General features: G+C 40.2%; 1 protein-coding gene across 3 annotated transcripts in view; it reads right to left on the bottom strand.

Moving 5' to 3' along the window:
- The window catches only part of PRRG1 (proline rich and Gla domain 1), a 32,809-nt gene extending 22,860 nt beyond the window's left edge, over window positions 1-9,949 (bottom strand). For all 3 annotated transcript variants that reach the window (XM_026847545.1, XM_026847555.1, XM_026847566.1), the window contains exon 1: window positions 9,927-9,949. The gene's annotated coding sequence lies outside the window, so the exon portion shown is untranslated. The remainder of the gene's footprint in view (window positions 1-9,926) is intronic.
- Between the last annotated feature and the right edge of the window lie 2,382 nt (window positions 9,950-12,331).

The raw sequence follows: 12,331 nt of genomic DNA, 5'->3' as shown, positions 1-12,331 counted from the left end.
ACCCCACAGATAATATTTTACTAGCTTACTGTTTCAGGAACCTCTCTTCCAACTACCTTCCATATATTAAGCCCTCCACACCCTTCAAAAGGTTATACATCAGCTTAGATTTGTTTGTGGAAAAAGTGATAGCACTGTGGACACTATAGCCAATCTGAGTGTCAAATTCTAAGTTCAATGGTAAACTGACATACCCAACCAACAAGTGATCTTTTCTGCCTGCTTACTCGGCTGTCAGTATAAAAGAACAATCAACCATCCAATTCTACTAGAAAATACAATGACTCAATAGGAAACACAGTGAGTTCTAAAGCATATGAGACAGCAAAGGAGACATACCAACAAGGTCCACTTTACCAGCAGTATTGTGCTCACCACCAAAGGGCTGTAGCATCTTAGTGAGCAGCAACATTTTGCATGAATGTTTTAAGGGACTAATATTGAAGTAACAAACCAAGCTGGACCTTTTTTTTTTTTTTTCACAACTAACCTAAATATTTTTTTGTCAATCCTGGAAGTGCTCAAACTTTGTACACACTATGCATAAGCACAAAGCACAGAATATTTTTATACACATTTCCAAAGCTGGCAGTCACATTCTAGCAGTGCAGGGTATATCCCTTAAATTGGGAAGCTAACTAATTTCAGCATTAAAAGTTGTTGGCTCAAGATAATACTTCTGCAAGATTTTGTTGCATTTGTCAAGATAACCATACTTGGTTGGCAGGTACACCTCTTCTGGATACTTTTCCTGACTACAAGTTTGCATTAAACTTGTGTGCAGAACCTGCCATTACATGGCAGAGGATCTGATGGAGGGCACACAAGTCCAAACTGCCATCACTGTTCTCATTCATTGACTGTCATGTATTCTAGGGAAACAGAATATCAAAACCAAAGAAAGTCCTTAATGGAAGGGATACAAAGAGAAGGGAAAAATAAGGATAACAAAGGCAGCAGCAGTATTTTCCCTCACTCAGTTCCTCACCTGACCTGTAACAGGGACTCAGAACACTGCAAGGCCATCATGGTCCTCTCACAACTGGGGAGGGATGCTTCCCTTCCAGGCAGGGAAGAGGGAAGTGACTTTTTTCATTCTGCAATACAACTCTAACAGGGGCTACAACTGTTAATTTCAGTTTTGTAATCTGTACAATTAATGAGACCACTGGGATGAATTTATAACCAGATGCTACACAGAGCTATACCATTTTTAAAAGTTATAAATATTTAGGTTCTTCCGAAACTTTTTATGAAAGCAGGTACATTCAAGGGACACTGCTAACTAAATCAGTAGATGTTCAGTCTAAAAATAAACACCCTTTTTCTAGTCCTCAACCCCAAACCAGATGCAATGCAACAACTGAAACACTCCTGTGGGAGGTTTGTTTAAAAGAAAAATGAAAACATTAAATAATTACACAGGAAGAGAGATGATAATTATCTGACTGCCATTTATTCAAAATGTATTATGTGCCTACCTAAAAATCCCAGTCCCACCACACGTGTCTTTTACATCCTTGGAAAAAATGTCACAGAAGACTACAATTTTAGCTATTATAATCTGTTTCAAAAGTACTTTTTCCCCGGGAAAAGTGCATGGAAGAATTTACATACATTCAAATGCTGGAGAAATACACTGATTTTTCTCTGAACAGCAAGTCCATACTTTAAGGATATGGGAGAAGGTATTTGCTTCCAACAGTAAGGTTTTCCAGGGAATTCATGTGGGAATGAAGTGGGATGGAACACTTTGGAAACTACTTTATCAAACAATGATACAAAAGATTTGTGCCACCTGAGACTACATGGGACAAGGATAAGAGTGAAATACGAACTAAAAAACCCTCTGCTTTGTAGATGCGATCTGATCACAGTATTATAAAACATTAATTTTGATTACACACAGACCCAAAACTGCAGACCAGATCACTAAGAGAAACCTGTACTTAGCAGACTGCTGTTACATCTTTAAACCAATAACATATATCATTACTCACAGAACTAGCACACTGAGTACAACTCTCAAACAGCGCCCTGTTAGCAGAGAGAAGGTGGCACCTCATGACTGCAGCTGGATAGGACTGCAGCTGGCTGAGACTGAAATCTAAGCTTCTGCCTTAACTTCATTACCCCTCCTGGACCTAGTGTTTTTTTGTTGATTTAAAGCTACGACAATATTCTGGCTGGTTATTTCCTGGTTACTTCCAGGTGTCTCCAGTTCAAAGGGGGAGTTGCTATAAACTAAGATATCTCTTCCTTCCCCTCCCCTTCAAAATCAGACAAGAACAAACTTCTGATATACACATTTTGGTAAGACATCTGAGAGGAGAAGTAACACTCTCCCTTTGGCAGGGAAGAATTTTGGTGAGTTTCATTGTTTTAAAGTGCATGGGGACCATCTGGGACAGTTCCTGGGAGGCATAATTGAACACTTATGAAACTATCTGTATTGAAATCTGAATTGCAGAAATCCTCACAAGACCATGCCTTTCTGAGCAGCCTATATAGCAGCATTTCAGACACCTCAGTCTTCTGTAAGCTACTGTTAAAAGACACTGCCTTCAGGTTAGACAATATCATTATACTCTGGGAATTCTAATTTGGAGTATTTAACTTGATAATCCATTTAAGTGTTGATGTAACAATAACCAATTCCCTTCCTCCTTTTGCAAGTGGCAATGCTGAGCAATTAAATAAAGCTTTCACAGTAGGATGTGTTTTTATCCTGATTTTGTTTGGATGTGAAACTAATGATGCTGTGTTACTTATCCATTCTACTTTCTGTTCTCCCCCCCAATACCTTTAAACTAAATTCGACACTGAAATTTTTTCTGTGCTACCACAAGTTTTCCACAAAAATCAATGACCAAGAAGAACAAAGAAAATCCATTAATGTTCTCACTGAAGTGAATATCTCTGGCAATATCTCAGGAAGCGTGGTGCTTTTGGAGGCTGTAACTCATCATCCATTTTCACCAGCAAAGTAATCAGAAAGCATACACCACGCTCAGGACCAACCACAGCCTGTACCGATTTTTACAAGCTGGTAAGTCAAAAAAGCTGAAGAGATAAGAATAGGGAAAGAGTGCAGCCAGCACACGTGTCAGAAAATTGTGGTGATTCAGGTTAGCAACTGGGTCACAAGAATAAGCATGTCACAGAAGGGAGGAGAACTGAAATTAATAAAGTAGGAAAGGGCAAAAGGTAAGAGAGACAGGAAAACAGCTACATTATAGTGATGGTGACCTAATGGTGACCTCTGACCTAATTACTGTTTAAGTGTCAGCTACTATCTATTCTAACTTAGGCTTGAATAGCTGGACTCTATCTGAAGCAAGTACATCAGTCATGAAAAATAACCTCTAAGTGCATTATGTTTATCTCTATCCATGACTATATTCACATTAGCCAGGAATGCAGAGCAATAGGAGTGAATCATAGAATCACAGAGTGGTTTGGGTTGGAATGGACCTTAAAGATCATCTAGCTCCAACTCCCCTGCCACGGGCAGGGACACCTTCCACCAGACCAGGTTGCTCAAAGCCCCGTCCAACCTGGCCTTGAACACTGCCAGGGAGGGGGCAGGCACAGCTTCTCTGGGCAAGCTGCTCTGCTGTCTCACCACCCTCACAGTAAAGAAGCTGTTCTTTATATCTAACTTAAATATACCCTTTTTCAGTTTAAAACCATTACCCCTCCTCCTAACACTATACCCCTTGATAAAGAGCCCTCCCCATCTTTCCTGTAGGACCCCTTTAAGTACTGGAAGGCTGCTATAAGGTCTCCTCATAGCTTTCTCTTCTCTAGGATTAACAACCCCAACTCTCTCAGCCTGTCCTCACAGGGGAGGTGCTCCAGCCCCCTGATGATCTTCGTGGCCTCCTCTGGACTCGCTTGAGCAGGTCCATGTCCTTCTTATATTGGGGGCCCCAGAGCTGGACACAGCACTGCAGGTGGGGTCTCGCAAGAGCAGAGTAAAGGGGGAGAATCACCTCCCTTGACCTCCTGACCACACTTCTCCTGATGCACCCCAGGATACAGTTGGCTTTCTGGGCTGTGAGTGCACATTGCTGGCTCATGTTTAGTTTTCCATCTACCAATATCCCACAAGTCCTTCACCGCAGGGCTGCTCTCAATCCACTCATTGCCCAGCCTGTATTTGTGCTTGGGATTGCCCCAACTCCTGTGCTGGATGTCACACTTGGCCTTGCTGAACTCCATGAGGTTCAGACAGGCCCACCTCTCAAGCCTGTCCTGGTCCCTCTGGATGGCATCTGTTCCCTCCAGTGTGTTGACTTCACCACACAGCTTGGTGTTGTCGGCAAGCTTTCTGAGGGTGCACTCAGTCCCACTGTCCATGTCACCAACAAAGATGTTAAACAGCACTGGCCCCAACACTGACCTCTGAGGAACACCACTCATCACCACTCTCCACTCAGACATTGAGCCGTTGAGCACAACTATTTGAGTGTAACCATACAGCCAATTCCTTATCCACCTAGTGGATATCCATTAAACCCATGTCTTTCCAATCTAGAGACAAGGATGTGGTGCGTTAAAGTGTCAAATGCTTTGCCCAAGTCCAAGTAGATGATGTCAGTTCCTATTCCCTTATCCACCAGTGCTGTAACCCCATCGTAGAACGCCACCAGATTTGTCAGGCATGATCTGCCCTTAGTGAAGGCATATCGGCTGTGACTTGTTTTCCATGTGCCCTAGTGTAGTTTCCATGACCTTGACAGGCCCATATGTGAGACTGACTGGCCTGTAGTTCCCCAGGTCTTCTTTTTTTCCCTTTTTAAAAATGGGTGTTATGATTCCCCTTTTCCAGTCATCAGGATCTTCACCAGACTGCCACAACTTTTCAAATATGACAGATAGTGGCTTAGCCACTTCATCTGCCAGTTGCCTTAGGACCCACAGATGCATCTCATCAGGTCCCATGGACTTGTGCACCTTCAGGTTCAAAACCATCTAAGGAACCTGATCTTCTACAGTGGGAAGTTCCTCCTTCTCCCAGTCCCCACCTTTATCTTCTGGTGTCTGGTGTGGTGTGGTTGGAGCCCTTGCTAGTGAAGACTGAGGCAAAAATGCCACTGAGTACCTCAGCCTTTTCCATATCCTGCGTGACCATGTCTCCCTTTCCCTTCCAGAGAGGGCCCATATCTTCCCTAGCCTTCCTTTAATCACCAACATACCTGTAAAGGCTTTTTAAGTTGCCTTTGATGTCCCTGGCCAGATTTAATTCTGTCAGTGCTTTGGCCTTCCTAACTTGATCCCTGGCTACTTAGAGAGTTTCTCTGTACTCCAGAAGTCTCTGAAGAACAAAACAGTTGTGCAGAGGACCCAACATTAATACAACACACACGTTGAGAATTTTACTTTGGGACAGGTCTAATTTGATTCCTTGAGCTGAACACTGTGCAGCAGTGGGACTGCAACAGGTGTGCTCTTGGAGTGCATCTTCCGGTTTACTTTCATCCAAAAGTAATTCAGTCTGAGTACTTTGAAATGATTGTGCAATGCAAACCAATGCACAGTAAGTGGTGATAACTGGGAGTTATGCTTCCAAAGCATTACTCCTCATCTGAACCAAAATGCTACTGCAGATACAGTCAATGCGTCCTGTATGACTACACTCAAAGTAGTAAGAAGCTGTGAGGAAGGAAGCTCTGGGTAAACAGCTCCTCAGCAAAGGACCAAAGGTTGTTATGGGTTGACCGTGAATGTCTGGCAAAACTTCCTGCACAGCTACAAAATTTGACAAACAAGTTGAAAAGAACAGAGGTAACGTGAGGCTCTCCCTCAAGCCAAACACCAAACCAACCAAACAAAAAACTTCCCCAGAAACAAAAAACCTCACCACAGTAAGAGATTTCTGAAGCAGTCTACATGCTTATCTCTTCTCTTCAAATACCATGTTCTTATCGTGGAAATTAAATACCGCTAATACACAAGATACCACAGGGCCCAATCTAAGAGCTAAAAACATGAAATCCCAGAGTGTTTGCTCAGAAACATCAGAAGAGACATATATAGCTAATCTGGAAACTAGGAGACAACCTAGCCACCCCTCACCTCTCCCAAAATACTCCACAAACAAATAAGCACATTCTCACACACACCCCCAAAGAATGAAAGCTTTCTATTACAGACTACAAAATTAACACCCCGTTTATGACCACCATTATCAGTATTTTCAACAACTTCCTTTCCAAAATTTTACCAGCTTCTAATATAATGAAGTAATAAAGTCAATCCACAATAAACCAGGCAAATTACATTATGAACCTTCTGCCTCACATTTACAGGAAGCTGAAGTTTTTTAAAATACATTTTAAAAACCTCTTTTAATATACTAGTAAAGTGACAGCTGCTTACTGAATAGTGATGTGGTTTGTTTTTTTTTTTTTAATTTATAGTAAGATAAAACAATCAATGGACCTGCTAGCTCTTTTCAAGAAAACCACACATGAATTGTATCAGAATTGCTGCAGTTTTCTTTATAGCATGTTTTCACTCGCAGCTTCTCTAAATTAGAAGCTTTGAACGTGCACTCATTTCATTTTCCTCCTTTATTTTGTTCCCCTGTTTTCATACAGATGGAACATTTACATGTGTTTTGTAAATTACAAACAAGCCAACTTACATTTTGCAGTTCAGACCATCTTCCCATACTTTACAGACATCAAACTGAGGAACATTACTCATAAGCTCTCAACTCCAGTTGGAAACTGGATTGTATATGGATTAGAAGTTACATGCTGCTTTTATTTAAAAGAGAAAAAAGAAAAAATCCTCTGTGTTTAAATAATGACTGTATAACAAACCACTCAGTTCAGAGAAGGCAGACATTCAGCTGATCTAACTGAAAAACACAGAGTCTGTCAGGCTAAGTTTGTGTCTTGGCTATATACCTGTGACCAGAGAAAATAAACACATTACAGCTAACCATTATTTCTCACAACATGAGAAGCAGGAGGGTACCCACTGACCTAAGCTGACACAGGTGTAAGTAAATCAAAGGACCTGAATTTTCAAATAGTGCCTAAGATACAGAACTTGCTGCTGTAAGATGATGTTTGGGATAAAACTAGAAATAGATTTAAAAAACAGAAAGTAAATCAATAAATGAGGAAGAGATTTGGTGATTACTATAACACAATTCTCCACATATATTCTCTATCCCATTAAGTTTCTGATTTACTGATAACCAGGACTTTATCAGGGAAGGCTCACTCTGCCCATGCTCTGCTCTGAAGACTCTTCCCATAGCATCTCCTGCCAGCTGTTGGCAGAACACACACCACCAGGCTGATTTTTTAGCTGATCTGGTACAGCAGTTCTTTCTTATGTTCTCTAGTGTGCCAAAATGGCTAACCATTTATCTTCCAACAATGCTAAAATGGCTACCACTTAGCTTCCAACAACCTCCAGATTACTAATACCTAGTTTAGCATCGTCTACATTTTGTGGCCAGGCATAATTTCCCAAATGTTTCAACCAGTTGCTAAAGTTCAGGAGTCAGCTGACCTTCAGATTTTAGTATCACAGTTTTTCAAAGAAAGTATGTATTATTACATACACACAAGAGATACCACATATACCTTTTATTGGTAACTACCTGACCATGAAAGGAGGGAAGTGGTTCAGTGCCTAGTATGTAGTAAGTAACCATATCCAGTGCCTCTTCAAAGTGATTTAAAATTGGATTAGGACCAGGGGAGTAAATACCAGAACATAATAGAATTCGAGTTGACAGATGGCAAGTGGTCTCTTTGATGGATTCTACTCACAATCTACAATGTCTTTTTCATTTGGCTCTGCATCTCCCATCTGCCCCTAAATCGACACATCAAAACATTCAGGATAAGCAGACAGTAGATTATAAGAGTGCTGTGTGCCTTTTAAAAGCATTATGGGTCAGGTAGGGGAGAAAAAAAAACAGAAAAAACTAGTACTACCTTTACTTCAGATTACAGCTCTCCAGGCATGACAGAGACGGGTCAAGCAACAGTACCTGGGCACAGTTCATTCACAAGAATATAATTTCATTGCAGGTAGTGTTCGTTCACTCAGAAAAGGTCACAAGATCAAAGCTAAAAATATACTATTTTTCCTCCTTTGAAACTCTTACAGATACTTTCTTCCCCAACATATCTTAAAAAGCAAAACCATGACACAAATGTCACAAATAATACCTTTATGGATTTTCCAATAACACAAACTGGCTGTACAAAATTCAGATTCAGCCTCCAACTGTATCACTCTGTATTCAATATTCAAGCCTCCTCTTTTCACAGAAAAAGAGACCTGATTCCATACATTTGAAAGACTATTCTCAAGTTTTTCTTGAAACTGTTACAATACTGTGAAGGGTAAACAGCAATAGCTCTGTACAGATACTCCATTTAGCACTTGTTTGGTAGGCCAATGTCTTATACCTCATTTAATTTAGAAAAATTAGCCAGCAAACAATAAAAATTAATGTCTTTGTGAAGTGCTAAACTAAGCTAGAGAAATGTGCAAACAAAGCCTTCTTGTCCAAATAGTTATGCACCGTCAGCATGTTTAATACAAGTTTCCACCCTGCCTGTCTTCCCCTGAAGCAAGGCACATATGACAGGGTTTCAGAGCATGTTTTAATGGGATTTTCTAGTCAACCAAAAATCAAATTGCATAGAAGTGATGGAAGAGTCATATATATCTATTTCATCTTACTGAATTATGTGGTAACTAGGGAAAAATATAATGAGGCACAACTCCTTCACAGATTTTTATAAAGTTTTCTGTCACACTGGGAAACTGCATAAAGAGAACACAAAAAAAGGTGTACACCACCAGAATCCACAAAACAGCTGTAGCCATACTCCTCAGTAAAACTGAAAAGTAAATATCCCTACAAATCAGGAGGGGAAAAAAAAAAAAAAACCAACCAACTTCTATTTCCCTCTCTCACAACACCCAAGACCATTTCCCCTCACATCAGCTTTACCTGAATTTCCAAATAAGTTAAGATGCACACATTATGTCTGTCTTATTTTACTGCATTACACTTATTTTTTTCTGAGTGAGACTTAAGCAAACCTACACGCTTCAGTTGATTTACACATTTAGAGTATAATAAAACATGTTTTGGCTTCAGCCTTGAAGAGGAGTCAAGGAATTTCTCCTCCCTTCTGACCACTGCTAGCCACCTGCTTTACTGGGGATCAGAGCCTCTGATGTGAGCTGAAGCAATTCTGTGCTCCACACTACAGTTTCACACCTCTCCTACTGACTTCCCTCTTCTCTATGCCTTTGCAGAAAGGAAATACGAACTTCTAGTCTGCATCTGCCACCAAAGCCAACCTATCGGGCAACTAGTTTTGCATCCCTCCTTCATTACCTTGTAGTCTCAATAACACAGATTACATTTGGTTTAATAAGACTGAAATCAATTATCAATTTTTATTTTAAATGGGTACAATTCTGTAAGAACTACTAGAAAAGTGAAAATGGAAAACTTCAATGGTGTTTCTTTTCAAATTGTGTAAACGCAGTTTTCCTATTTGGAGATTGTTTTCCTTCAGTGAAAGAGCTTTGTGTCTACCTAGAGTTTCCTCATGTCCTCTAGTCCAACAATTTTATCCACTGTTCCTTTGCAATCAACTATCACAGAACAGTAGAAAACCTTAAACTCATGGAAGTTGCCCTAAAGAAAGCACACTAGCATGGAGAAGGGCGGCATTCTGAACATCATTAACTTGAGAAAAAGCTGGAACATAAATTAGTATCTAATTCAAATTTGTCATTTATGAAGAAATAGTCACAGCTTATAGCTGATCAACCACACAGCGTAAATCCATAGGAAATGAAGCTGCATGAGCTCCAGCAGTCAGAAAAGTATCAAGCAGATACTGCCAGTATCTGGGTAGACTTACAAAGAGTTTTCCACACTTTCCAGCACTGTGAAAACAACAGAACAGCTCTCAAAACTAAAACAGTAAGTCTGCTAATGCTCTCCTACTCCTTATGAAGTGATTCAGTACAATACCCATTCTGCCTGTGAGTAGAAAGCACAAAAAAGTACATAACAGCAACAGTTCTGAAGGATTTTAGCTTTAGAAATAATTGTAAAAAGATTTAAGGCAAAAAAAAATTTACACATATTCAAGTTCCTAACACTGACATGCCAAAATGTGTCAAATTTGTGTGCAATTAACCATATTTGAAGATACGACTTATCGTAGGTGTATCAAAAGCATACACAGAATTAAAATAAAAATTCTTTAAAATTTCCTTCACAGCTGAAAGATCCTCTCTACAGGCTCCAACATGTCTAACACTTGCTCTTGGAAGATTTAAAGGGTGTTCCCTTCCCACACCTCAGAAGCTGTACACCTCCTCCAGCATTTAGAGAATATGAAGCAGAAGAGGACTCTTCTAATGCAAGCACTTCACCAATATTTTAAAAATCTGGTAATTCTATCATAGTTACATATGTAATATACTGCAGACTGGAGAACCTTCCTAGACATGTTGCCCACCAGCAGTTGCATCTCCATCTTTTGTATTTCTGTTGTGGATCACCCACGCAAAAAATTCACAGAACCAAAGAGCAGTCCAGGAACTTCAAAAGATTGGCTGGTCCAACCTTTCATGGGAAAGGGAGCTTAGATGAGGTTATCTAGCACCCTGTCCAATTGCATCTTGAAAACCTCCCGTAATGAGGACTTCACCATGTCCTCAGGGAGATTTTTCCAGTGAATGATAGTTCTCACTGTAAAAAAAATATTTCTTATATTGAGATTAAAACTTTAATCAAACCTTTGTCAAGAGTTCCTAAAAAAGCCCAGAGTGAAAGTGCTTTAATACTTCAGTTATTCTGAGAGAACTGCAGATCTGATGAGGTTGTAATCGGGCACTTCTTTACAGTTCATCATAAGAGGCCTTTCCCCAAAAGATGAGTTTGTTCATCTTTCCTCTCACTTTCTGAGTTTAACCCCAAGATCTGTTCACCAGGTTCTTCACCTTCTTGAAGGACTTCCTCATACCTTCCCCCTTAAGCAGTTTGTTGGTGTTCTTCAAAGATGTCAGCAGAGAAAGATACTGATACACAGCTGCTTCACTGATAGTTTTGGAGTCAGCACTTAAATCAACTCCAACTAAAGCTGCTGTCCGAGGAAGCAGTCGTCCCCTACCACAGCCACAGAGTTCCAGTCCCCACTTGACTCAATACAAGGGCTGGCTGGTAGCCCCCAAGGCCAGCCAGGGGCAGCCTGGTGGAAAGTAGTGCATGTGTGTGTTTGCTTGTTTTAGTTTGACTCGTTTAATTTTAAAACAAGTCTGCTCTCCGGTTCAGTTGACTGCACAGCATTAAGAGTGCTAGTGCCAGCATAACGAAAGCAGTCAGAACACAAAACCTAGCAAAGATGGAGGGGAAAAGCAAGAACTCTTGTTTTCATGCAGCTGTACAAGCTTAGATCAGTTAAGCTGCTTACAAAGCCACACACTCAGTTCTCCAGACTAAGCCATGCCTTTATTTTGCTGCTGCCCACAGCTCAGATAACCAACAGTAGCAAACACAGAATAGTACAGTGAGTCTGTTTCATTTCTGATACTCAGAACTGCTCAGCAGTACTGAAATAAAATGTCATGGACTGTGCTAATTTCAGCTGCCACAGGGGAAATCCATAGGAAGACAGGCAAGAGAGCTAGTAATTCTGCTGTCGAGACCTCATTCAACCCTTCTCCATAACCATGAGAAATAAGACTAGGAAGAGAAAATGAACAGCAAGTTGCTTCTCCTCCCAGCTTTATTTAGCAAATAGCTTGAAGAGTAATACTCTGCAAATAAAAGATGAAGAATACACACAAGGTCAGCAAACAGCACACTGATAAACCTGGAGGTACAGGCAGCTGCAAGAGTTCATTTATGAGTTTTCCTGGTAGCATTCCCATAAACTGTCTCACACCAGTAAGCTAACAAATTTACACTTTTTGAGCCAAAAAGGAATCATTCTTCAATAGTGAGTAGTAGCTAAAGTTGATTATAAAAAAAATATTACAGTTTAGACTACTAAACAGTTAATTTAGCTATAGTGATTTAATAAGGAATTGCTGAAAAGTGAATCTTAAAACCAGTCCATGGCATTCATTCTTAAACTACAGGAAAACAAAGAGCTCAGCAGAACAGGAACATCCAGAATTACAACAGGGTATAACACCTTGACGTAAACAAAAAAACCACCTCACCTACCCTAGAGTTCTGGCAAACATAGAAGTTCTGCAGTTTCAGGGGAAAAAAAAAAAAATAAAAATAAAAGAACATCTCACCATGATTAGT

This window comes from Athene cunicularia, assembly GCF_003259725.1.
Source record: "Athene cunicularia isolate RWA chromosome 1 unlocalized genomic scaffold, athCun1 chr1_part1, whole genome shotgun sequence".
Taxonomy (NCBI): domain Eukaryota; kingdom Metazoa; phylum Chordata; class Aves; order Strigiformes; family Strigidae; genus Athene; species Athene cunicularia.
This window is presented reverse-complemented; position numbering and strand designations above follow the sequence as displayed.